This window comes from Herpailurus yagouaroundi, unplaced genomic scaffold (genome assembly GCF_014898765.1).
Source record: "Herpailurus yagouaroundi ecotype Mexico unplaced genomic scaffold, PumYag 187, whole genome shotgun sequence".
Classification (NCBI taxonomy): domain Eukaryota; kingdom Metazoa; phylum Chordata; class Mammalia; order Carnivora; family Felidae; genus Herpailurus; species Herpailurus yagouaroundi.
In genome coordinates, this window is record NW_024412418.1 from 17708381 (window position 1) to 17734877 (window position 26497).

General features: G+C 41.0%; 1 pseudogene; it reads right to left on the minus strand.

Annotated features, from left to right (window-relative positions):
* The window catches only part of LOC121043966 (thyroid transcription factor 1-associated protein 26-like), a 58583-nt pseudogene extending 32259 nt beyond the window's left edge, over window positions 1–26324 (minus strand).
* Between the last annotated feature and the right edge of the window lie 173 nt (window positions 26325–26497).

Sequence of the window (26497 nt, forward strand, 5' to 3'; positions counted from 1 at the left end):
AAGGAAAGGAAAGGAAAGGAAAGGAAAGGAAAGGAAAGGAAAGGAAACCCATACATATATAGCCAATTTACGACAAAAGAGCCAAGACTATATCATGGGGAAAGGACAGTCTCTTCAATAAATGATGGTGGGAAAAGTAGACAACCACATGCAAAGGAATGAAACAGGGCCACTATCTTATAGCATTCACAAAAATTAATTCAAAATATATCAAAAACTTAAACATAAGACCTGAAACCATAAAAGTTTTAGAAAAAAAGATAGGCAGTAAGCTTCTCGGCATAGGACTTGGTGATGATTTTTTAATCTGACACCAAAGGAAAAAGCAACAGAAGCAAAAACAAACAAGTGGGACTACTAAACTAAAAAGCACAGTGAAGGAAGATATCAATGAAAGGAAAAGGCAACTTACTGAATGGGAAAAAAATATTGTAAATTATATATCTGATAAGGGATTAACATCCATATATATAAAGAACTCCTACAGCTAAATAGTAACCCCCCCTAAAATCTATTAAAAATCGGCAGATCTGAACAGACATTTTTTCAGAAAAGACATACAGATAGTCAACTGGTACATGAAAAGATGCTCTACATCATTAATCCTCAAGGAAATGCAAATCAAAACCACAATGAGATACCACCTCATACCTATTAGAATGGCCATTATTGAAGAGACTAGAAATATCAAGTGTTGGCTAGGATGTAGAGTAAAGGAACCCTTATGTTCTCTTGGTGGAAATGTAAATTGGTAGAGCCACTACGGAAAATAGTGTGGAGGTTCCTCAAAAAGTTAAAATAGAACTACCATATGATCTAACAATTCCACTTCTGGGTTATTTATCCAAAGAAAATGAAAACACTAACTCAAAAAGATATAGGCACCCTCATGTTTATTGCAGCATTACTTACAGTAGCCAAGATATAGAAACAACCTAAGTGTCCCCTGATGGATGAATGGATAAAGAAAGCATGGTGTATATATAGGGGTGCCTGGCCAGCTCAGTCAGAAAAGCATACAATTCTTAATCTTGGGGTTGTAAATTCAAGCCCAATAATGGGTGTAGAGATTACTAAAAAAATTAATTAAAAAAAAATAAAATGTGGTATACACACACACACACACACACACACACACACAATGGAATAATACTCAGCCATAAAAAAGAATGAAATCTTGCCATCTGCAAGAGATGGATGGACCTTAGTGTCTACGAATCCAATAACCTTCAGGTAATGTTGATGCTGCTGATCTGAGAACCATACCCTCTCTGTTTCTAGACCATACACCAGGCATCCTGTCCAAAGGATCCCACTGCACAATCTTTGTCCCTGAGCCCAGCTTCCTGATTATACCCCACATTACTGGTGTGCATACCACCAACATGAGGTCCACTCCAAGGAGTGGTTATTTGAGAGTGAGTTAGAGCTTAGACATGCAGGGATGTCCATGATTGCATATGAAAACTCTCATCATGTGAGATGATGAGGGAGGGGGCAAAGGAAGAAAAGGAGGCATACTAAGAGTGGGTGGGGAGTTGGTGGGCAGTGTCTGGCTCTCCCCACACTGCCAAATTCCAATAGGGAACCAGAAGAAGCTCAAGAATTGTTTCAACCTGACCTTCTAGGCTGTTATGAAGGCAACTTTGTCAAGGTAGGAGTACGGTACAAATTTTATTTAACAGTTTAATATATAATAGTTTAATAGTTTGTTAAATATTTAGCCAAATAGTATATGAGTCTCCCCTCTTATTGCCTGCCCTGGCTTGGGCCCTGCAAATATTAGGGTCAGGTCCCTACAAAGAAGACATGCCTCAAGCCAGACCCAGAGTCCTGTGGGAGCTGGAACTAGCCAGAACAAAATTTCACCAGGAATGTGCAGAAATGCTGGCAAAGGTGTGCAGTGGGAGGCTTAAGCTATCATCTGGGCTACATTCAAATTTCTGGAAATATCAAAATATGATAAGGCAAACTATGATAAGATTGCACTTGATAAAAAGATGGCCTCATCCCCAGAAAACTTATAATCACATTAGAGAGGATGTAATCAAAGACAAGTAATACAATGACAACAATTTGTCTGATATATGTTGAAATTGAAATATGTATCAAAAACACACACTATTGAACTATTGAGGAACTATTGAACACTCAAGCAAATTAAATAAAATTTAAAGTGTTGAAGGTATTGCATTAGTTTTCTAACTAATCGAGAAATCGCAAAAACTAGACAGAATTACCAAATATTATTTCAGTGGTTCTGTACTTGAACTCTCAGTGTGAAGGGCACAACAAGATTCCAAAACCATAGTCACACCTCTGTGTACAAAGAAAACCACAGTGCCAAATATTCTTTTCTTCATAAGGCCGTTGAAAGTCTTGACAAATCAAATTTGGAACATACTTGCTTTTAATACCCATAAGATTTCCTTTCTTATCGGCTAAATTCAGTGGCTGTTAGAGATCAAGTTTGGTCAGGTTGATTAGGAACAGGATCAAATATAAAGAGTTTTGGCCCAGAAGTCAGAGCCCACTGAACTTTAGTCTCAATTCTGGACTCTAACGAGCTATGCAAGCCAGGGAAGCTGTTAAAATTCTCTGTGATTCTTTAAATGAACGTGATTATGAGGGCTTCAGCACAAACATTCTATGGTATCTACGAATGTATTAATGTTTTCCTCATAAAGTACTGCAGCTGATGGCGTGATTTTCTGTCACCAAAAGAACTAACACATATCAACAGAGTAAAAGAGGAAACACAAGTTGAATCTCATTTTTACTCATAAGAATATTGAGGCTCAAGTTCAGAAGGAATCTATACCAGTTAAGGCTCACATAAACAGAAAGGTGGAATTTATTGATTTGAAATTAGAAAGCCCATAAATAGGCAAGGTTTTCAGGTGTTCATTCTTCTAGGTTCAAGTTCAATGAAAAGTCACTCATTCTGTAGTCTAGACTCTTATTTTAATTTCCCAACAGTCCTACAAGGTAGGTATTATTGTTCCCCTTTATTAAATACATGTCCTTATTTCATAGGTTTGTGTTGAATTTAAAACAAAGCCATGCATAAAAAAGCACTCAACACAATTCCTGGCACAAAGAACAATAAATGTCAGCCATTATATGTACTTATATATTTTATTACACATAATACGTTACATGTATTTTATTATCTGTACTAGTGAGCTTTAAATTGTGCTCCAATGAAATAGAAGTTTCCATGGGTTCCACAAACAATGAAATATCTGCCATCAGTAGTGAGAGTTACTAAACGAGGAGTCAATTTGTTCAATTTTTAAATGTATTTTATGTATTTGTATGTCCACGTAAGAATTTCCTTGAAAAAATGGGTCTGATGGCTAAAAATACATTTAAAAACCACTGATATGTTCCAATCCATTAATTTACTAATTGTAAAACTGAAGCACAAAGAGCTGAAATTCTTAAATTCTCTGCTTCGAACATATTAATAAATCTGTTAGGACATACTCAGTTGCAAGTAACAGAAAATCCAAATTAACTGGCTTAAATAATAAAGGCAAATAATCAGTTACATAGCTAACAGGAAGGCCTTCTAAGTAGGGCCTATTTCTGGGTTGAATGGATTCAACAGCTCAGTGACATCCTCACTGCCTGTCTGTCCTATCTGCCTCCCCATCTGTTTTATCTTGTACTGGACTTTCCTATGTTGCAAATGGCTGCAACTGTTCAGGCTTGAAGATTATCCGAGGCTATTCAGAAGGAGACAGAGTGCTGCGATGTCAGCATTCTATGTGAGAATTATGACATTCACCTTGATTGGACCACCTTGGGTCATGTGTCTACCTCTGAACTAGTTACTGTGTCCTGAGGGATTGACTATGCCATTCAGGGTACAACCTTGAAGTTGAGTGGGATGTTGTTCACCTTCCTCCAAAGCACACAGGCTGTCTGTGGATTGGATAAATGCTCAAACAAAAACCTGGGTACCGTTAGGAAAGGAGGAAGACACGCCCTGAAATGTGTGACTTTGGGCAAGTGACTTCCCTTCTTTATAAAATAACATGCTGGACTGGATCAGTGATCTCAAATGTTAATATTCATAAAAATTGCCCAGGTTACTCATTAAAAACTGCCAATTCAAAGACTCCATGCTAGGCAGTTTACATTTTTTAATAAGCACTGTACAGTCTCTGATGTAGGTGGTCTGCAGGCCACACACAGAGAATCACTGGACAAGATCAAGGCTACTCAAAGTGAGGGCCAAGGACATATGCCAGTTTATGAACTGTTACTACTCTCTAATGAGGTAAGGAGCTCATTCCAGAATACAAATCAACTGTGACACTAAGAACACCAATTGAGCTAAAATGTTTTCTAGTACCCACTATGGGCCAGGAACAGTTCTTGACACTCGCGGTACATCAATAGAGTGAGTAAAAACAAGACTCTACGCTTGCAAAGTCTGTTCTAGAAAAACTAAACCAACCCAGTTTCCCATCATTCTAGGTATAGAGAATAAAAGAAACACTGAGTTAGACAGGAAATACAGTGGAATGGTATGTAGTTCAGTTTAGTTAGAGAACAGCTTTTTTTCTAATGTCAGACTTTCTTGATGGAAACAGCAATACACTGATAATCGGATCACAGTGGAGTTTCATTCTCTGAATTATAATGATTATCAGAGGGCAGTATCTCTGCAGGCACTAATAGCCAGGGAACAAAGAAGGTGGGTCTCAGTGAGACATAGAGGGATCCAATCGATGGAGGACCACAAGGCACTAAATGCTGCAAAATCTCGCCCTTCAGGCAGCAGTGTGGAGAAAGTGAGGGCAGGAATGTTCTACATGGCCCTAGGGACATTTTACCCTTGTTATGCCACTGTTGCCAACCAGATACTACTTCCTTAATGTGAAGCTCTGGGATTAGGTGACTGATTCACAGGGAATCTAAATTCAGAAATGGCCCCATGCCACTGATGAAGGCAGGGCAACACGGCAAACTGGTACTAATCTTTGTTTGTGTTAGCCTTCTTGTTGAAGCACATCCTTTGTGACAAATTGCATATCCTTCCCCTTGTACACTCCTCTGGGGTATGTTAAATCGCAAAACATTATTCAGGGATAATATTTCAAAATTCTGTTGAAATGAGATCAAGGAGGGGCGCCTGGGTGGCGCAGTCGGTTAGGCGTCCGACTTCAGCCAGGTCACGATCTCGCGGTCCGTGAGTTCGAGCCCCGCGTCGGGCTCTGGGCTGATGGCTCAGAGCCTGGAGCCTGTTTCCGATTCTGTGTCTCCCTCTCTCTCTGCCCCTCCCCCATTCATGCTCTGTATCTCTCTGTCCCAAAAATAAATAAACGTTGAAAAAAAAAATTTAAAAAAAATAAAAATAAAAAAATAAAAAAATAAAAAAAAGAAATGAGATCAAGGAGCTTAGAGTTAGAAAATTAGATTTATCAGTTCCAGTACCCTTGTATTTTAGAGGTAGATGATTAGAGAAGCAGTGTTGTGTAAAGTAAATAGATTTGAGTTTCAATCCCAGTTCTGTCCATTCACATAGACCTTATTTTATAAATGTGGGTAATATCTGTACCTACTTCTTAAGGTTGTTGTGAGAATTATAGGAGCAATTCATCTAAAGCACTCAGCACGGTGCCTACCCACTTAATAAAATGAATTAGGGGCGCCTGGGTGGCACAGTCGGTTGAGCGTCCGACTTCAGCCAGGTCACGATCTCACAGTCCATGAGTTCGAGCCCCGCGTCGGGCTCTGGGCTGATGGCTCAGAGCCTGGAGCCTGCTTCCGATTCTGTGTCTCCCTCTCTCTCTGCCCCTCCCCCGTTCATGCTCTGTCTCTCTCTGTCCCAAAAATAAATAAAAAACGTTGACAAAAAAATAAAAAAATAAAAATAAAAAAAAAACGAATTAAACATAAGTCAAAAACAAAAACAAAAACAAACAAACCCAAGCTTAATCGGCAATCTAAGATTGTAATAGATGTAGCAGAGGAACTGGTAGTAATAAAGATCTAGGTTAGTACAGGAGACATTCTTTGATTCTATTTCTGATAACCATTCTCCAGGTTTCTCTCTGAGAAACCACCTACATCCTGTCCCTCCCACAATCCATGTGCTTCAGGATGAGTTTATGCCACCCCCAGCTTCAGGACCAGGCACATAACTAAAGCCTGATGGATCAGGTCATTATGTGACACTGCATTGTAATGGCTTTAGGTATGGGAACATGACCCAGCCACAGCCATTGAGATACAATGACAATTTTGCTGGAAAAGCTGAGAGAAAGAAACCTTATTCTGTTGAACTTGAAACTTGAAGAAGGTGCCCCGTGGGTTTTGGCAGTTGTCTTGCCCCAGGTGGAGGTGGGAGGGTGCAGGGAAACCAACACAGAGAAAAACAGAGCACAGTGATGGAGAGAAAGAATCCTGATGACATAAGTTGATGCCTAAATTCACCTCGCCAAAGTTTTGGTTAAATGGAACATCGAGCTCCCCCCTTTTTGGCTTCTGTTATTTTCGCAATCAAAAGAGCCTAAACTGGTATACCCACAGATGCATCATGTAAGGTATTTGTATTAGAAAACAGACCTGGCAGCTCCCCAGCTCATTTTCTGAAACTAGTTTATAAGTAATTGGGGGGGGGGGGGGAGGAGGAACACATGATCATTTCAATGGATACAAAAAGGGACTTAATGGGGCACCTGGGTGGCTCAGTCGGTTAAGCGGCCGACTTCGGCTCAGGTCATGATCTCACGGTCTGTGAGTTCAGGCCCCGCATTGGGCTCTGTGCTGACAGCTCGGAGCCTGGAGCCCGTTTCAGATTCTGTGTCTCCCTCTCTCTCTGACCCTCCCCTGTTCATGCTCTGTCTCTCTCTGTCTCAAAAATAAATAAACGTTAAAAAAAAGGGGGGGGTACTTAATAAAATTCAGTATCCATTGATTTAAAAAACAAAAACAAAAACAAAACTCAACAAAATAGGAATTGAAGGAACCTTCCTTAATCTTAATCTGATACATGGTATCTGGAAAAAGAAAACAGCAAATAATCAACTGAGTGAATCATTGAAATCTTCCCCTTGGTGATTGGAAAAGAAGACAAAGACAGTTTGATTCACAACCTCTACTTGACATTCTTGGGTTTACTAGAGGCCCCAGGTAGTGCAATAAAGCAAGAAAAAGAAATAAAAGACACAGCAGTTGGAAAGCAGAAAGAAAATACAAAGAATCTACTTTATATTATTAGAGCACTGAGACATTTTAGCAAGGTTGCTGGGATACAAAGTCAATAAAGAAAAATAAACAGCATTTCTACACCAAAAACTAAAAAATAGAAAATAAAATTTGAAAAACGGATACTATAACCAATAGCATCACAAATATTAAATACCTAGAAATAATTTTTTTTAAGTTTTTATTTATTTATTTTGAGAGAGAGAGCACGAGACAGGGAGAGGGCAGAGGAAGAAGAGACAGAATCCCAAGCAGGCTCCACACTGCCAGCACAGAGCCCAACGAGGGGCTCAGACTCACAAAATGTGAGGTCATGACCTGAGCCAAGATCAACAGTCAGAACCTTAACTGACTGAGCCACCCAGGCTCTCCAGAAATAAAATGTCTTAAAAAGGTATAAGATTTTTATGGAGAAAATTATATAATTATATTGAAGTATATTAAAGAAGACCTGATTAAATGTGAAGATATACTATATTCATTGACCAAAACACTCAATAGAATTTGGGGGGTTTGTTTTAGAATTTAACAAGCTGGTTTTAAAATGTAAATATAAGGTAATGCAAAGGGCCAAAAATATCCAAGACAATCTTGAATAAGAAGCAAGAGGATTTGCTCCAACATATACCAACATATGTTGATATCAAAGCTACGGTAATTAAAACAGTATGAAATTGACATAGTAATAGACAAAGAAACCAACAGATAAGAAAAGCATATCCTAAAAAAGGACCTACTTATATGGACTTTGATTTAGACATAAGTGGCATAGGGCATGGGGAAAGGACCGTATTTTTTTAATGATGCTGAAATCCTTGACTATATATGTGGGGGTGGGGGGAATGAAATTGCACCTGAAAGGTAGTAACCTCATTGGTAAGCAGGCATGTGGAATTTAAAAATCACTGGGAGATACCACAGCACACCAGGATGGGGGTCATGTGAACATCTGAAATACCAAGTGCTGGTGAGGGTGTGAAGCAACAGGTATTTTCACACACAGCCAATGGGAGTGCAAATCTGTTCAGTCGCTCTGGAAAACAGGTTGACATGATTTGTTAAAGGGGGGGAAATGCACTCTATGACCCAGCAATTCAATTCTACTCCAGGTGCAGAGCCTACAAGAATGTGTGCTATGTGTACAAACATCCACAAAAAAGAATATACATGGTTTGTCATGACTACAAGCTGGAAACAACCCAAATATCCAGCAACAGTAGAATGGATTTTTACTTAAGTGTGATATGATCACATAATGGAATACTATATACCAATGATGATGGACAAGCATTAGTTAAATATAACATGAGTAGATGTTCAAAACAGTCCAGGGGTGCCCAGATGCCTTGGTCAGTTAAACGTCTGACTCTTGATTTTGGCTCAGGTCCTGATCTCACTTCATGGGATCAAGCCCACGTCTGGCTCCACACTGAGCATGGAGCCTGCTTACGATTCTCTCTCTCCCTCTCTCTCTCTCAAAAAAGAAAAAGTAAAAAAAACCGAACTCTTTTTAGACAACAGAAACATTACATTTTAAAGTTTAAAATAGACAAAACTTAAAATGTAAAATTGCATTTTAAAGTTTAAAATAGACAAAACTTAAAATGTACTGCTTAGTATGCTTACAGAGGTGGTAAAATGATAAAGAAAAGCAAGGGTGTGATTACAACAAAAGGAGACTGGTCTGGGGATGGTAAATAGTCTATCAGTGCTCTCTAGTAGAATTTTCTGTGATGATGGAAATTCTGTATATCTGAACTGGGCAACACTGAGCTGTCAACACAGAGCCCGACGTGGGGCTCGAACTCACAGACTGTGAGATCATGGCCTGAGCTGAAGTCGGATGTTCAACCTACTGAGCCACCCAAGTGCCTCTCATTTCTTTAATTAAAATGAAAATTTAAACAGCCATAAGTAGCCAAGAGCTACTGTATTGGACCATGTGGTATCTATTTTGGATCAATTAAGGTTCAATGGGAAACGGCCGTCTTACTCAAAACAGGGTAATTTGAGGAATATTCATTTAGAAGACAATAATTACAAAGGTGCAGGAGTAGGGGAAACACAAGTGATGGTTTTGCAACCTGGGGCTAGTGGAAGCCAAGTTGTTACCACTCCTAGGCCTGCAGGAACAAGGAGAAGCTGTGGTTCCTGGAATCAGGACAGAAAATTAAGTAGATTCTACCATGTTATGAGGAGTGGAAAGACACAGTCAGCCCGAGATGGCCTCACATTAGGAGCCAAGGCAACAGATGCCCTACCCCCACTCTCTTTCCTTCCTCAGATCTCCCACAGAGGCTCCCCATCAGCCAGACCCAAGAGAGAGTCAGAGAGAAGAGTTGTTAGTCAGCCTCCAGGGTCAACAGCAGGTAGACAATGGATGCAAGGAGAAAAGAGAAGATATCCAACACGTGGATCTTGACCTGAGTGCTTGCTTCATTATTTTTTATTATATCATTCCTATACATGTTATTCTTTTCTTTCCATATGAGACTGTGGTTTACAAAGAGAGAGAGAGAGAGAGAGAGAGAGAGAGGAGAAGGAAGGGAGGGAGGGGTTAAGGAAATGAGGGAAAGCAAGATCAAGGAAGATGAGTTAGAAAGAAAACAGACCCAAAAAAGAGGTTAGTGAGGGAGGGAGCCAAAACATAAGAGACTCTTAAAAACTGAGAACACACTGAGGGTTGATGGGGGGTGGGACGGAGGGGAGGGTGGGTGATGGGTATTGAGGAGGGCACCGGTTGGAATGAGCACTGGGTGTTGTATGGAAACCAATTTGACAATAAATTTCATATTTAAAAAAATAAAAATAAAAAAATAATAAATGTTTGGTAGAATTCACCAGAGAAATCACCAAAAAAAAAAAAGTATAAAATTTTTAAAACTAGAGTTGATTTCATTAAAGAGATGTGTCAAATATAGGAATTAAGAAAAAAGAAAAAAAGAAAGAAAGAAAACAGACCCAACCAGTGAGTTCTTGCATCGTATATTGCTAAGAACATGATGGATTTATCAAACCTGAAAAATAGTAACCAAAAGTCTGAATAAATGAACATTATCAAATATGTTTGTCAAGTCAGTAAAACAATAGAATTTTTAATGCTATGTATTGCATTGTTACCTGTGATGAATCTTAGATAGTAGCCTCTACTTTTTAATCTTAATGTATTTCTTTTTAAGGTAACCAGAAATTAAATAAGGACATATAACATGCTGAGGAGTGCTATGAAGAAACACCACAGTCATGTGGACCTTTGTTTTTGTTTGCCTTCCTGTGTGTTGGAACTGCACTTCAACGTTCTAGATAAAACCAGAGCCATGAACTTGAACTGCGGTTTGCTTTTAAAGATGTGTGTATCAGTTAGGAATGCTTTGGCTGACAGTGAAAGGCAACTGACTAACCGGTTTCACAGAGACTATTTTTCATACATTAAGAAAAGATCTGAATGGGCAATTGCTGGTGTTGGCTCAACTCCTCAGTTTCTGGGCTGGCATCTTCCAGACGCTTCCTTCCAGACCTTTTCCTTCCAGTCACCAGTGATTAAAACAGCTCCAGGTATGAAGTTGAAGGCACCTGGCATGGGGGAGGAGGAGACTCGACAGGTATACGCATCAGAATATATCATGCGGGGTATTACCCATTTAATATATCATGAACATATTTCAAGATAAAAGATGTATTTCCATAACTTCATTTTAAATGGTTACATGCTATTCTGCTATGTGGATATTCTATTTATTTTTAGCAATCTGCTGTTGTTAGATATTTACATTGTTTCTATCTTTTTAGAATCACTGGCAATACTGCCATGGATTTTGTCATTATTGTTGCTGAGTATCTGAGCTCATTCCGGTTTCCTTACCACACATTCCAAGAAGTGAAACCATGAAACATTTGAAATGCTTCACCTGTGGTCAGATTTAGAGACAATGGCCACTGGGGCGCCTGGGTGGCTCAGTCGGTTAAGCGGCCGACTTCAGCTCAGGTCACGATCTCGCTGTATGTGGGTTCGAGCCCCGCGTCGGGCTCTGTGCTGACAGCTCAGAGCCTGGAGCCTGTTTCAGATCCTGTGTCTCCCTCTCTCTGACCCTCCCCTGTTCATGCTCTGTCTCTCTCTGTCTCAAAAATAAATAAACATTAAAAAAAAAAAAAGATATTTAGAGACAATGGCCACAAACAGAAGTTTTCTCCCCAAACCCTTAACAAACCACCTACATCTTGTCTTGTTGGCTAGAACCGTGCCACATGGCTACCCCTAGCAGCAAGGAGGCCGGGGACAGGGGCATTTAGCTTTTGCAGCTTGTAGGGAAGTTGGCAGGAGCTAAGGGGGTCAAAAACAGCTGTTGCTCGTTGCCCAGCCAGCTCAGCTATGAATGCCTAAAATATTTCACCCGCGATGTCCAAAATAAGTACCATGAGAATAACAAATTCCTTGGCTTTAGGAATAATTTCTAGAAGGCCTCTATTTATATGTACACGTTGCCCAGAGGGGTGACCTACCACCAACACATCTGTGCCCTCTGTCGTGTTAGCATTGATTTATTTCTGAAGATTTGTTAGCAGTTGCTGAGTATAAAGCCAAGATAGTAGACATATATCAGGAAATCTCCAGGACATTTAGAGTGGACCTTTAGTATCAATGATCAGGCAAAGGCACTACATTTAGCAAGAGGAGCAGTTAGGGCAGAAGGCACTGAGAGGATGGATTTCACCCACTGCACTCAGCCTAACATCACCCTCAAAGCCAACTTGTGCAGGCAAGGCAGATTCTCTCCAGTATGTGCTCCCCTCCAACCCACCTAGAATCAATGAGACATGAAAAATGGACATCATGGGGATGGAAGACAGACCCAGATTTCTCCCCTCATAGTAGGGTGCTGGCTAGGAGTGCAGACTCCAGGGCTAGACTCCCAGCGTCCAAACCCTGGCTCCACCCACTCTGTAATCTATTCACAGGGTTGTAATGAGGACTAAACAGTTAACGAATATGTAATGTAATGATTAAACAGTTAGTGAACTGATAGCATGCATAGTGTGTAATAAGTGTTATATAAGAGCTGGCTTCAAAAATCAAAGCCTTGCTCCTCTGATCTTATTGACATTAGGCCTTAATATGTGTATGTTCTGTTAAAGTCTTCATTTTCTTATTAGTAAAGCAACATAGGTTTACTACAAAGAACTCAGAAGAGACAGAAAAACAAAAGAAACTTCTAACAACCTACAGTATCCCTCCTCCAGATGCAAATACTAAGACGCAGCTACTACTAGTTATGCTTGATCCGTCTGTATATTTTAAGTTCAAAAATTAGGTCTACTTTGCGTAGTGCTCTGTATTATGTCCTTTTAAAAAATTTTAGCAACAGGGGCACCTGGGTGGCTCAGTCGGTTAAGCATCCAACTTCAGCTCAGGTCATGATCTCACAGTTTGTGGGTTCCAGCCCCGCATCAGGCTCTGTGGGGACAGCCTGGAGCCTGCTTCAGTTTCTGTATCTCCCTCTCTCTCTGTTCCTCCCTGCTTGCTCTCTCTCTCTCTTTCAAAAATAAATAAAAACATTTAAACAATTTTTTTAAAGATAAAAATTTGTAGCAATATATTAGGAGCATCTTTTCATATCTAGAAATATATTTCCACAGTATCTTTTTAGTTGTCACAAAGTATTCTGTTAGGTGGTTTTCCATACCCATTATCAATTCTCTGGGGTTGGGCATTGATGATGTTTGATTTGGTTTAGTTCTTTTGATCTGTTAACCTAAAAATAGACACTGTCTGTTACTTTACCAGCAAAAGATGGGCTTATTTGGGCATAAAAGAGAATTACAATCTGGGACAAACAAACTATAGTAAAACTGAAGGCAAGTCATGGGAACAAAGGAGAGTCCCCCCCTCCTTTTTAAGGAGGAAAGGGGTAATTTGGAAAGGCTGTTAGGAACTACAAGTCTGTTAGAGTAAACTGGGAGTTTGACTGTGGTGGCTTCTCATTGGCTGAGCTGTTACTGGGGGGATAAGGAAAGCATGTCTTGGGGTGCCTGGGTGACTCAGTCAGTTGAGCTTCGGACTTTGGCTCAGGTCACCATCTCACAGTTTCTGGGTTCCAGCCCCGTGTTGGGCCCTGTGCTGACAGCTCAGAGCCTGGAAACTGCTTCAGATTCTGTGTCTTCCTCTCTCTCTGCCTCTCCCCCGCTCACGTTCTGTTGTGCTCTCTCTCTCTCTCTCAAAAATAAAATAAACATTACAAAGAAAGAAAGAGAAAAAGAAAGAAAGAAAGAAAGAAAGAAAGAAAGAAAGAAGAAAGAAAGAGAGAGAGAGAAAGAAAGAAAGAAAGAAAGAAAGAAAGAAAGAGAGAAATAAAGAAAGAAAACTTCCTCCAGCTGGAGCCGTAGAGTAGCATCCACGTGCAAGGCTAAATCCAAGTAAGGTCAAGTCCATCTCTTCCTGGTGGGTCTGCAGTTGACTACTGAGTTGGGGCGGGGTGTGAGAACTCCCCCTTCCGAAACCTCCCGACTCCATTTTAGAGAGATTTCCTTTACTATGTTTCAGAGTTATTTTATTTGTTTTTTTGTATTCTAAATGGAAGTGTGATCAACATCCTTGGAGTGAATTTCTTGGGCACATCCATGATAATTTCCTCAGGATAAATTCTCAGAGGTCAAATTACTAGGTCAACAATTATGCTTATTTTTAAGGCTTTGATGAGTATGCTTCACTTGATCTCCAGAAAATATGCATTAAAGTATGCATTCATTTCTTTATCTTTCTAGAAAGCGCTAAGTATTATCATTTGCTTTGTTTGCAGTTTTCCTGTAATACTTTCTGGCATCCCCAAACGTGACGGTGTCTTGGAGGTAGCACCCCCAACACAAACATGTGCTTTCTATAATTTGTCTTCAGCCCTCGGCCCCTGAGCTTTTTTCTTGCCTTTGTCTCAAGGACCTCCTGTGGTGGACTGGATTTTTGCCGTGATGTCATTTACAGCTGGAGAGTCTTTATGTTCAGATTCTGATTGGGTTGTTTCTGATCATCATCTAGGTCTGAGAACCACTACTTTTTTCAAGTCAATGTTTGTCCTAATATAAATAAATATATTGGCTACATTCTTAGGTTACAGCAAGACACATGGTGTGATTGTTATCACTGTGCTTTGAAACTAAAATTGAAATCTTTCACCATTCTTCAGCGTTCTATACATACTCAATTATTCTACTCATCCTCTACATTCCTGGCCTATGTGCTCGGGATATAAAGGTGAAAATAATAATCATCCCAGCCCTGGAGAAGCTTGGGCTGAAGGAGAGGTAAACACATAAATCACAATGCGATGTGAAATATGCCATTGAGACATTTTTATCACCTGTCGTGATAGCACAAATTGCTATGAGACAACTGGACATTAAGTAACCTTTGGCTCATTCATTTATTTTCATAATACTTAATAGAGCAGGCCCTATACTTTTATTTTCAAAATGTTTGTTTTAGCATAACGAAGCAATATATACCACCTCAGAAAGATCAGGAAATGCAGGCAAGCAAAAACAAAAACAAAAAACTTTAAAAACTGCCATCCCATCTACTTTATCTCCCTTGAGCCACTATTAACACGTCAACATTTTAAGTTGTTTTCTATTTTTTTTAACAAAAGTGGGATCAAAACATCATGTTTTGTAATCTACTTCTTTCATTTAATATGTCACGAACATATTCCAAGATAAAAGATATATTTCCACAACTTCATTTTAAATGGTTACATGTCGGGGCGCCTGGGTGGCTCAGTCAGTTAAGCGTCCGACTTCGGCTCAGGTCATGATCTCACAGTCTGTGAGTTCAATCGCCACGTCAGGCTCTGTGCTGACAGCTCAGAGCCTGGAGCCTGTTTCAGATTCTGTGTCTCCCTCTCTCTCTGCCCCTCCCCCGTTCATGCTCTGTCTCTCTCTGTCTCAAAAATAAATAAACGTCAGAAAAAAAATTTTAAAAAAATAAATGGTTACGTGTCATGCTGCTATGTGGACATTGTATTTACTTTAGCAATCTGCTATTGTTAGATATTTACATTGTTTCTATCTTTTTAGAAGAAAGAATCTGCCGTGGATTTTGTCATTGTTGTTGCTGAGAATCTGAGCTCATTCTGGTTTCCAAGAAGTGAAACCATGTAACATTTGAAACGCTTCACCTGTGACCAGATTTGGAGACAATGGCCACTATATACATCTCCCAGCTTTGTTGTTTTTTGTGGGCTTGGGTTTCAGTCCTAGTTGCTATAGATTAAACTTGATCAAAGTTTACATGTACTATGAGCCAAAGTTCAATGACTTCTACTTCTGTGGCTGTCTGAAGGGTATCACTTTGCTACAAAACACAAGATGATTAGTTCTGAAATGTAATGTCTTCTTGAAGCCCAGTTAGCAGGCTGCCTGAGATCATTTGTAGACTACCTCTCCAAGCTGACTGTCAGCATGTTAATTTTGCTCAAATAAAGAGCACGTTTGCTTTCTGGGGGTTTTATTCTTATTTAAGAAAATGAGAAGCAGGACCAGGAGGTGGAAGATTCCTTCAATGATATACAATGAACCAGGGCCTCTGAGGCAGGTACAACGTGGGCATAATGGTACAATGATGCCAACACAGCATGCCTAGCTCTTCTGGTTTCGGTGTGCCCCAGCTTATCAAATATTAGGGAAAACCCAGGAGTCACGTTACAGAGCACTAAAAGTCATCGTTCCCAAGACTATACCCTGAGTTCCACCAGGCCCTCTTAGGTCACCAGTTTCCAGACTAAGTCTGGCAAGGGTCCTATCCCACTCTTTTACACTTTGAAACATGAATTCCAACTGTATCACAGATGAATTCCAACTATATGACATCCTGGAAAAGGCAAAACTATGAAGACAGTAAGAAGATTGGTGGCTGCCAGGGGGAGGGGGAGGGAGAGATGAATTGGTGGAACACAGAGAATTCCTAGGGCAGTGATGCTGTTCTGTGGGATACCACAGTAGTGGACGATTGTGTAATGACACGGACAGCACCACGTGTACAACACCAACAGGGAACCCGAACCAAAAACGATGGACCCTGGGTGATGTAAGTTCATGAGTTGTAACAAATGTACCCCTGCAGTGAGGAATGTTGACAACGGGCAGGACACGTATATTTGGGGACAAGGAGTCTAGGGGAAATCTCTGTACCTCTCTCTCATTTTGGGTGTGAACCTAAAGCTGCTCTAAAAAACAAAGTCAAAACAAAACAAAACAAAACAAAACAAAACACCAGATGACAGCAAAGCAAGAGTTGCCTCATCAGGATTATTGCATCAATTACTCCCAAAGAATTTCAGAAAGCAGGTTGGAATTTCAGACTCATGAATGAGTGGGTGAGGCAAGTGGCATTATTCTTGTCATTAAGATGCCAAAATGGACGTGAAGGCAGCCACAATCGGAGTCATCACTTTATATAATTGTCACATTAACAATAAGCCAGAATAAAGAATACTGATTCTATTTTTTCCGCTCCCTGGAAAATATAATTTTTGTAGTGAGGTTGTAAGGTAATTAATTGGAAGACCTACTTCATTAAGTTACTTTGCAGCTGAGGACTAAGTGTTTGGGGTAAATTTTCCTGTTTGCTGTCATAAGTGATGTATCTCGGTACAATACTGGTTTCTTTCTAGCTGATCTCCCCGATCTTGAATCTTCTTCATTTTGAAGAGAGAAAGAGTGTTGTAAATTGTCGTGTTTAGTGAGTATTTACAACTCCTGGGCTGTATAATCTTCACAAGCAAACTGGGTATAGTCCTACAAGGAGATAGGGCTTTCTGGTTTTGAGCAATGATTGTTGCATAATTCAGTGTTAATCAACTGAGTTTAATGCAACATATATTTATTGAGTGCCTATTCTGGGTTGAAACTGTGCTAGGCTCTGGAGGGAAAAAGATGTAAAGCAAGAGATACAAAACAGGGTTCTTCCAAAAACAGGCAATGCTGTTGGAAAGAAAAGACCTATACTCATGAAACAATCCAATCATGTTTTGGGCATATGTGACAAATGTCATTCATTCATCTATTCAACAAAAATACTGAATACCATGGTCCTGTGCTAGGAAGGAACCGGAGATATACCGTTAAATGAAATAAAATCTGCACCTTCAAGGTACTTACAGTAAAATGGAAAAAATCAGACAAGTAAACAAGAGTCTCATCTCACTGTGATGAGGGAGGAGCACAACAGAAATGGGTTTGAGGGGTGGGGTAGAGTCTAGGAGGGTTATGGAAAGCTTCACAGAGGAGATGACTCCAGGAGGCCCATGCTAAAAGGAACCAGGGTTTTCTGGAGAAATGACAGATCCAGGTCCAAAGCAGGGAAAGGTGAGCCTGAGGTGAGGGCATAACGTTTGCTCATTAGATATCTCTAACAAAGCACCTTGTTTTAAGAACGGTCATGTATGAAACAGACAAGAGTACTGAATGGTAAGGAAGTTAGAAATTAAAATGGGCTAGATTACCAGGGAACGTTTCACCAAAAAGCTGGGAGTAGGAACTCTGTTGAACCTTGGAAGACACCTAGGGTTTGAGAAGGCAGAATGTAAACTGGTATAACATTTTGTGTGTGTCGGGGCGCGGGGGGGGGGGGGGGGGGAGAAAAATTAGTGATGCATCTTTAAAATAAAAAAAAATAATAATAAGAGCATACATAGTGACCCATAATCTCACCTCTAGGAATCTATCATATAGAAATAATTGAAAGGGGAGAAAGATTCATGTATAAGAAAGTTTATCACAGCATTGTTTGTACAGCAAAGGAAGCAAGCAAGCAAGCAAGAAAGAAAGAAAGAAAAGAAGGAAAGAGTATAGAGAGAGGAAGGAGGGAGGGAGGGAAGCAGGAAGGAAAGAGAAAGGAAAAAAGAAGAGAAGCCCTTCAATAAAGAACTAGCTGAAGAAATTACAGTGTATCATGCGATGGAATACTATTCGGTCTCTGAAAAGACTGTAGTAAAATATATTACTAACTACCTTGGAAAGACATCCATGTTATCTTTTCCCATGACATCTGGCAGAACCTATATATAATATAAACTCTTCCCTGTGAAAAGAAAAGAAGTGTGTGTGTGTGTGTGTGTGTGTGTGTGTGTGTGTGTGTGTGTAGAAAGAGATGTGTGTCTGTCAAGCTCAAGGGGAAATTCTGGAGAGCCCAATTGTTAAGGGGCATGAGCCTGAAGTACTTCCTACTCTATATACTTTGTTAATGCATGGGTTTACGGTTGTTACTTATTTTCATTTTATTTTTTCCAAATACAAATTTTAAATATAGAAAAACAGGTATATACTAGAAATAAAGTTGCTATCTTAGGTTCCAAATATAAACATAAAACCTTTTCTAATTTGGAGGGAGGGTGATGATTTAAAAACCAAAAATCATACACAGAAAAAATAATTATTGGAGAATTACTCTGTTTGACATCTTATAAACAGCCCCTTGATAAAAGTGTGGGGTGTATTGGCTTCAATTTAGAAATTAAGGAAACAGGGGTGCCTGGGTGGCTCATTCAGTTGATCCACTAACTCTAGATTTCAGTTCAGGCCATGATCCTGCTGTTCGTGGGACTGAGCCCCACTTGGAGCTCCACACTGAAGACAAGGAACCTGTTTGGGATTCTCTCTCTCTCTCTCTCTCTCTCTCTCTCTCTCTCCCTCCCTCCCCCACCAACCTCCTCGTGTTTTCTCTCTCTCTCTCTCTCTCTTTCCCGCAAAATAAATAAACTTAAAGAAATTAAGAAAAAATTAATAGTGGTTGTTTATACTGATAACATGGTTATTTTTGCATGGGAATAGAAAGTACCACCTAGTACCCGAAACTCCATAATCTAAAGCAGCAGCCACATTTGCAAGTGTCTTCTTTCTTTTTTTTTTTTTTTTTTTTTTTACCATTTTCTTTATTTTTTAAATTCACATCCAAGTTAGTTAGCATACAGTGCAACAATGATTTCAGGAGTGTATTTCTTAATCCCCCTTACCCATTTAGCCCATCCCCCCTCCCACAACCCCTCCAGTAACCCTCTGTCTGTTCTCCATATTTAAGAGTCTCTTATGTTTTGTCCCCCTCCCCGTTTTTATATTATTTTTGCTTCCCTTTCTTTATGTTCATCTGTTTTGCATTTTAAAGTCCTCATATGAGTGAAACCATATGATACTTGTTTTCTCTAATTTAACTCAGCATAATACCCTCTAGTTCCCTTCACATAGTTGCAATGCAAGTGTCTTCTTGGCATCAAAGGCAGTATTTTGCACCCCTGGGGTATGTTCTCTTAACGTGGAACTAGCAGGACTCAAATTAAGAATGGTCGTGTTAGGGGCGCCTGGGTGGCTCAGTCGGTTAAGCGGCCGACTTCGGTTCAGGTCATGATCTCACGGTCCATGAGTTCAAGCCCCGAGTCGGGCTCTGTGCTGACAGCTCAGAGCCTGGAGCCTGTTTCAGATTCTGTGTCTCCCTCTCTCTCTGCCCCTCCCCCGTTCATGCTCTGTCTCTCTCTGTCTCAAAAATAAATAAAAACGTTAAAAAAAAAAAAAAAAGAATGGTCGTATTAGACCTGCTTCAAACCACTGAGTCAGCCAAGCAGACAGACTTAGGTGGACATTACCCACTGTTATGATATCTGAGCTTTGCTTTAAAAAAATACTGGAAATGGGGAAATAGATGACAGCGTAAACAAGGCTGGCCACAAACTGACGATTATTAAAGCTGGGTGATGGGTACATGAGGGTTCATTATCAAATTCTATTTTTCTGTTTGTAATTCTCGGTAATAAAAAGTTTATAACTAAGATCATTCAAATAGAAGTCAACAAATCTTGGCTATTTTTAAAAAGTTTATTTATTTGTTTTTGAGATAGAGCAGAGGAGGGTCAGAGAGAAAGAGAGAGAGAGAGAGAGAGAGAGAGGGAATCCCAAGCAGGTTCTGCGCTGGTCTGGTCTCATGAACCAGGAGATCATGACCTGAATGGAAATCAAGAGTTGGAAGCTTAACCAACTGAGCTACCCAGGTGCCCCTGGAGTGCTTTTATAAAAGACTAAAATAGGGTTCAGTTCTAAGCCTTTGCTGCTAAATTAAGAGATATTCCAACCATAGCCTTGTCTTCAAATTAATTCAGCATTGAAAAGACTGAAGAGACTTCTGTCTAAACTATGAAGATCATTCCATCTATTCCTATCCCTGTGCTGGGAACTGTGCACAGTCACTCCTGTATATTAACATCCTTGCTCAAGGGACGACAGAGGCATCTTCAAATTATGCAATGGATACAATAAATCTTCAAATTGTGCAATGGATTCAATAAATCTTCAAATTATGCAATGGATTCATACGTATGAATAGCAATTTTGTCCCAGATCAATGTACTTGGGAAATTTAAAACTTTTTAAAAGATCCAGCTGACAAGTAAATAATTTAACTTTTTAACGTACAAATTTTTAGCAGAATGAACAAGACCGCCACCTGCTGGGAACACCTGAACTGCCTGATGTGCAAATTGAGGAGCAAGTTTTCTGGACTTCCAATCACCTGAGACCTACAGGTTAAAAATGAAGATTCATAGACTCCAGACCTATTGGATTAGAATCTCTGCAGGTACAGCTCAAGAATACGCATTTTCAGGGGCACCTGGGGGGCGAAGTTGGCTAGGTGTCCAACTTCAGCTCAGATCATGATCTCACCATTTGTGGGTTCAAGCCCCAGTCGGGCTCTGTGCTAACAGCTTGGAGGCCGGAGTCTGCTTCAAATTCTCTGTCTCCCTCTCTCTCTGCCCCTCCCCCACTTGTGCACACGTGCTCTCTCTCTCGCTGTCTCTCAAAAATAAATAAGTAAACATTAAAAAATGTTTTTAAAAAGAACAAGCATTTTTTTATACCAGTCCTTAGGCACTCTGAGGTCTAAGAGACAAATGCCTTAGCATTCTGGGAATGCTTGTTGAATATACTTTTACCTAGATCACACTCTACACTTACTGAATCAGGATCTTTAAGAAAGGGTGGTGGTCGGGGTACCTACGTGGCTTAGTCAGTTGAGCGTCCAACTTGGCTCAGGTCATGATCTCACAGTTGGTGAGTTCAAGACCCACATTGGGCTCACTGCTGTCATGAGGGCAGAACTCACTTTGCGTCCTCTATCGCCCTCTCCCTCTGCCTCTGCCCTGCTTGTTCTCTCTCTCTCTCTCTCTCTCTCTCAAATAAATAAAACATTTTTCAAAAGGGGGTCTGGGACTTTGGATTTGTAATAAGAATGCCAGATGCATTTTAAAAGATGAATGCTTAGTAAATATGGCAGAGTCGAATGCCGTATTTCACTCCAGGTATTCTCTATTGAGAACTGGCAAATTGAGAACTGGCAAATAGAACATCCAGATGTGGGGTTTGGGCACTGCTATCTCTACAAGTTTATTCTTTGGATTTCTGTCCTGCTGCTTTATTTCATCTCTGTATCATTAAGTTCCAGACCATCCCCTGCCATTCTTGCCCTTAACCCCCAGGTGCTGATGGCTTCATCTCTAATATCAGCCAACAAATGTGCCTAACAGCAGAATTGCCTCTTGGAGAGACCTGATTCCACATCACTCTCCTTCCCCTCCCCCACCCCCCACCCCCTCATCTTCTCTGTGGACCTTTTGATGTGTGCCAGTGCCCACGTCCACCCTACCTCCTTTTCTCCTGGGGACCGGTGCTCTAGGTTTGGATCCACCTTTGGAATCACATTTGTGTCTAACAGATCACCAAACTCCAGGTTTATGCAGGGGTCACACGGGGGACCTTGCCCTGTTCTGGGATTTATCTGGATTTCTTCCATGGATCCTACCTTATCTCCATTGCCGGAGCAGACTCATAAAACATGGTTGTTGTCTTTTCTGCTTCAGGTTAAATGAGAAGTCCCAATTGCTTCACAGCAGCCCAGGGGTGGGGGGAGTTCTCTGCCTAGTTAAGCCTGGTATATACTGGATTAAAGAAAATATAAAAGAGCATTAAATGAAATACTGTCCATCATGAATATACTAGAGGGAGAAACAGGATGCAGAATTTCCCAAACTTAACTACTGATCCTTTTTTTCACGGACCAACCCATGAGACCATTCTACAGAATGTGCTTTGGAAAAGTGTTATTTATTTTTTTCTTGGTTACCCTGGGGGCTCTTTGTTTCAAATGATCTGTGTGTCTCTTTAGTCATGAGGTCCAGAAAAAAGAGCGGGGGGGGGGGGGAACTGCGTCGGGAATGGGCTAACATGGATTGCATGGGATGGAAGCATTACCTTGAATCTTCCACACCACTGGTTCCTTTTTCAACAACTGAGGGTTCTGCTTGATTTTCCGCCACAAAACTTCTCTGCTAATCACGGCACGCTTGTGTAACTACGGGTACCTTTTTTCAGCTCTCCTCGTATTCCAGAGTCTTTTCTTCCTCATGTTTATACCATATGTCCTCCAGGTGCAACAATCTGTGTGGTGGATTGAAGAATGGCAATGGCTTTTGGTCAGTGGTTTTTGAGCAGCTCTGCAAAGCATATTTTGCAGAATAGCTAGTCTCGTGTCTGTCTTTACATATTGGGCATGGTTTTTTTTTTTTGTTTTTGCTTTTGTTTTTGTTTTTATGGCAGGAATTTTGTCTAATGCACCTCCATGGTGCCGAGCACAGTCTAGACCCAGTAGGTGTTTAAGAAATATTATTGAATTGGGGTGCCTGGGTGGCTCAGTAGGTTAAGCATCCGACTTTGGCTCAGGTCTGTGAGCCAAAAAGTCAGGTCAGGACTTTTGCTCATCTGTCTGTGAGTTCAAGCCCCATGTTGGGCTCTGTGCTGACAGTTCAGCACAGAGTTCAAGCCCCACGTTGGGTTCTGTGCTGACAGTTCAGAGCCTGGAGCCTGCTTCAGATTCTGTATCTTCCTCTCTCTCTGCCCTTCCCCCACTCATGCTCTGTCTCTCTCCCTCTCTCAAAAATAAAAAATAAAACATTTTTTAAAATTTAAAAAAATATTATTGAATTTACCCAAAATGATCCACAAACTGAATTAAAACTTAGCCACTCTCTAAAGTCAAGGACATGATCTATCTGTCTCCTATGAGAGTTCTGTCTGTCCTTGAATAGTTTTAACCACTTCCCTTTCAAGATAAATTCTAGGGTATTTTGTTCCTTAATATCCAGATTGATTTTGATTTTGTTAGAAAATGTATAACCGAATACGAGATGTCAGCCAAAGTAAAGTTTCTAAATTTTATTTCAAGCTTCTCATATTTTTCCATGGGCAATCCCAGATTTTTAATTGCTCACTCCACTGGGAATTCTCCCAATGTTTGCCATGGTTTCATCATGTGCTTTTTAACCTGTCCAGATACATGACAGTTTTGTTTTTTTTTTCCCAAAAATGATGTTTGGGCCAGGCCTGGGTTGGGACAATACTTTCTTTTGCTCTAATATAATTTGCATTCCTAACATTAAGCACATTACCACCGGATTGCCTTAATTAAACGCACACACGTATGTATAAGAAGCCATGCCCTTTCTTTCTTGATCCAAAGTTTTTCACCCCGCTTGCAACCTCCCAGAAGATTAACTGAAATCAATCAGTTGGTTAATTTCTAACACAGCTCATGTATCTTGTTCTCTATCTCTATTGCTCTTCCTCATTTTCTTTCTCCCCCCATCACACAAAGCACAAAGAGACACATTCTTCAAGTCTTCAAGTTGGCAACAGAAGACTCTAATGAGCATATGAAAGACAAGAGGTCTACAATCTTAACCACCTTCTAGTCCCTTTAATGGGTTTTCCCATAGGAATTTTCTTCCTTTTTTTTAATGAAGAAAATTACAAAACACTTACTTTAGTATGTGTCTCTAAAAGATAAGAATATTTAATAAGAAAAACCATACTACCATTACCACACCAAAAAAGTAACAATCATTTCATAATAGCAAAGACCTGGGTGGTGTTCCTGATTTCTAATTGTTTCATAATGTCAAATGTTTATTGATTAAAAAAAATCAAATTCCAAATACATTCCACACATTGTGGCTAATTCGTCAATATGGCTTAAGTCCTTTTTAGTGTATAGGTTTCCTATCCATCTCTTTCTCTCCTTGTAATTTATTAATGAAACTCAGTTGTTTTTCCAGTATTATTTTCCAGGGCTGAATTTTGTGGAACAAATCCTTGCGGTGTAGTTTAATATACACAATATTCTGAAATTTGGCTGTAGCCTGTTTGATTATATTTACACTTCTATGCCATCAAGTCACTTAAATATAAGATAAATGCCATTGGCTCTTTCCCAGATAACTTTTCCATTCAGTAAATTCCCTGTTGTAAATTTCCAGTTCAGAAATTTTCTCTGCTGGGGAGCCTGGGTGGCTCAGTTGGGTTAAGCCTCTGACTTTGGCTCCGGTCACGATCTCATGGTTGGTGGGTCCCAGCCCAGCCACAGGCTCTGTACTGAGCCTAGAGCCTGCTTCGGATTCTGTGTCTCCCTCTCTCCCTGCCCCTTACCCACCCGCTCTCTGTCTCTCACTCTCTCAAAATAAACATTTAAAAATTAAACATTTAAAAAAGAAATTTTCTCTGCTTATTAAGTATGCGCACAACAAAAAGAAAAAGAAAAAAAAACCCAAACTTGTGGGGAATTTCTTCTAAAAGTCCATTAGAGGGCGACATTTGCTTTAAAATTATGTTTCCCTCACTAAGTTTTAAATTGCATCATATTTGTTTTCGAATTTTTGGCAAGTTGAACCTCAATACCTACTTTTCACTTCTTATGTCACTTCTATCAGATGTAGTCACATCTTGTGTCCTCTGTTAACTTGATCTCTGTGAACTTGGGTCCCGTATCACTTTCATCCTGGACTCGGTTTCCACTTCCGACCACGAGGCGGCGATATTGCATAAATAAAGACCGCAGAGAGGCCAAATTAAGCCAAACTGCTAAAGAAAAAGGAGTTTCACAGGGGAAGGGCCATTAATCTCAGAAGGAAAGAGACAAACCAGGTATTTCTAATTCGTATCCACCTCACGGCCTCAGGTTGGAACTGTGTAAGATAGAGCACAAAGGGGCCATTCAGGAGCACGGGAAACTGACTTGGGGGGCAACGCGTGCACAATCTCCTCCTTGACTTTGCGGTTCCACGGGAGGGAGCATATGCACATTCGAGCACGTGTGTGCGAACAGTTGCAGGACAGCAGCCGGACGGAGTGGACTGGGCGTGGCGCTGCTGGAAAAGAATCGCGCTCCCACTGACCGCTTCTGGACACAGGCCCTGAAACAGGTTTACAACGGCACCGCTTTGGAGGACAGCACTCATTTCACCCCGGGGGGGGGGGGGAACCAAGTCCCAAGGGGGCAGGGGGCTTGCCCACTGGCACACCATTAGGAGGTGGTGCATGCAGCCAGCTGTTCGGAGCGCAGGCCAATACTCGGTAAATGTCTCACCTTCACACACCCGCTGGGACATTCGCACTTCAGACAGAAAGGATCCACCTGACAGCGAGCAGTACTGTACAGCTGTAACAGGGAAGTCACGGGCCCTTTCGAGAATCTGACACAAATTAGGACCCTCTCCCCCGAGTAATACTCAGAAAACTACGTAAGTTCAAGTGGTGGGGAGAGAGGGGATCACAGGCCTCCTGGAGCCAGTCTATTCATCAGATCTGCTCCGTTTGCAACCTGGATGGCAACGTAAAGAAAACCAGACGGATTCGGGAGAAGCAAGAAGGGGGGTCCCTCCTCCCTCTAAACACAAGGGGAGTTTCATTCATCTAGGAAAACGGGAGGGGCTTGCCAGAAAGTCCCAGAGGGAGGTGGGGTGCCTGGTTTGTGCCCCCTCCCCCACTCCTCCCACCTCCAGACCCACACTTGATAAGTCAGCCTTGGTGGTAGGCTGCAGAGGGCTTGAAAAGGAGCTGCGAACGCCCAAAGCCTGGACGGCGGGCGGGGGGCTGCTCACAGGGGGTTTTCCTTTAAATTTTTCTTTAAATCGTCAGCTCCCGAGCCTAACGCTTCGACCCCTCCTTTCCCGGTCTCTGCTCCCACCTCCCAGCGCGCTCCGCCGCTCGCCGACTCTCCCTTCCCCCTCCTCCACCTTCATCCCGGCGGCTTCACCCGACCCCTCGGCCTCCAGCCCCGCCTCCGCCGCCGCGGGGTTTCACCCGCAGCCCAGTGAAATCTGCATAGTGACCGCCCCTCGAGGAGATCATTGGTGCAGCTCATGCCCGTCGCGGACGATGATTGGTGAGGCGCCCCGGGTTATTTGCATGCCGG